Source organism: Malaya genurostris, chromosome 3 (genome assembly GCF_030247185.1).
Source record: "Malaya genurostris strain Urasoe2022 chromosome 3, Malgen_1.1, whole genome shotgun sequence".
In the NCBI taxonomy this organism is placed as follows: Eukaryota; Metazoa; Arthropoda; class Insecta; order Diptera; family Culicidae; genus Malaya; species Malaya genurostris.
Window position 1 is genome coordinate 36,186,516 of NC_080572.1, and position 2,350 is coordinate 36,188,865.

The window sequence follows — 2,350 nt, forward strand, 5'->3', positions numbered from 1 at the left end:
CGCTTTACCGCATAACGTTTTTTTTACACTCTGCGTCACTTATAGAAATGAATTCCGCGTACGGGAAGCGCTTTGAGGCTATCCTTCTGTGCACTCATGCAAGAGAACATTTCACTTCGGTGCATAATGTATTTTGATTGCTTGAACCTTTTCTAGCGGAATTTGAACTGAGCAAAAATGTTCGAAATTTACAAACAAAGCCTTATGAAGTTGGCCAAGAATTTGGAACATTCGCGTCTTCTTACTGGTTGAGCAGACAGTATTGTTTACAGTCATCATGTTCTTCACATCTTGGCTGCTTACTTTTTATATCATTAAAATATAGAGACGCCTGATTTATAGTCTTGATCGAAGTATTTAATTTTCGAAGTAACGTAATTCATGCAACGTTCAGATCATAGATAAAACCAATACTTTATAGGATGTGTACGGAACTCATATACAACATATATTCATTTGCATGATTATAAATTTTTGTGCTGAGAATATGTGATGTCAGTTTGTGGCCATCATCAGTGGATTCGGGTAGACTTATAGTAGCCCCGATATGATCCATCAATTCACCTTTTTACTAGGCTTCTACCGAAAAGCGAACAAAAGAGTTGGGAGGATATGTAAGCAGAGTCACCTACTCGTATTCCGCGGGAATAAAAGATGCTCTTCCAACCATAATATCCAGTGCATGGATGAAGCATGTCGCTATAAATGCTTGAACCCACCTGGTGGTTTGTTTGAGAAGAACGCCCCAGATTTGTATCAAGTCTTCAGATGGAAACAAGTTTCCTTCAAGTGACTTGAGTAGGCTATCAACAATCCCTTGTCCAGTAATCAAATCGTTTGGTGCCCTGATGCTCTCTCCTCTTTACGTCCCCATGGTAACTGGTCCATATTAATATAATATAATATAATATAATATTATACAGTGCGCAACGTTTGGCACAAGGTCATTCGGCATAATTGTTTGGAATAAAGCCATTTGACATAATGGATATTTGGAAAATGACTATTTGGCATAATGGTAATCTAGCACAAGATATACAAATCTTTGGTACTGCGATGGTCGTCTGGCATTACAGATCAACATACTGCTTGATACAATTTGTTCTAATTTACTGAGATTCTGAAAAGTTTATTGCGGTTAAGCCGCATCGTTTTTGTTGACCTGTTGTGCGACCTCGCTGCCGCTCGTTCGTACTTAACTTAGGAATAGCTTTAAGTAATCCGGGCAAATGCCTGCAACTAAATAGAGGTGATTTCTCCAGAGACGTTGCCCCCCGCAGTGTCCGGCGCTACCGACAGCGGTTCGACGTTCTCGACCTGAATCATCTATGACAAACAGAATATTGTGCTAGCACTGAATGAGTTGCTAATATAAAATTATAGTGCACTATGTACTTTAGAATTAAAAATAAAACTATTTCACCTAAATATTTCAATCGTATACTAAATTCACATATTTCGTTCGAGTTTTCCTTGAAAAACATTACTCGATCGAAACACAATCGAAATTTCACATTATATCAAAATATTTCAAAAAAATTAAAAATAATAAAATTCAATAATTATTACAATAAATGTCATTATGCCAAATGGCCATTAAGCCAAATGACCATTATGTCAAATGATCATTATGCCAAAACGGAGTTACGCTAAACGGTACTATACCGAAAGACCTTATGCCAAACGGGGCGCCCCCTTATTCAATATAATACAGTATGATATAATAAAATATTACACAATATAGTATAATACAACACACTATATTACAATATAGCATAATATAATATAATGTAATATAATATAATAGATTATAATATAATATAATATAATATAATATAATATAATATAATATAATATAATATAATATAATATAATATACGATAACATAATTCATTACAGATTCATAAACACCATTTCATAAGTTCGTCGGATGCCCTGATGTCCTGGTGCTCTCACTTCAATTGATACAGTCTTGAAAAATTATCATCTAATATATAATACATAGTCATTTATATGGTATAAAATAGTATACGTATAAATCTAATCCCATTGGAAAGATCCCTACATAGAGAAAAAAAATTAAATTTACACGACATGTATCAATAATACTACGAAATAGACATCAGTTGAATCAAAAGTTTAATTGCAAACTACTATCAATGTAAATGTAAATTGGAATGTCTTGATTTTTCAATGAGTAGTATAGCATATTTTACTTTACGCTTAGTTTTGCTTTTACAGTATGTTGAAAAATGAAGACCTGAGAAGTTACTTTATATTCAATTTCCTATTCCAAATACGTCACGCTAGTTTCATACCTGTACCGTAAAAATATTTGCAACCCCTTTCT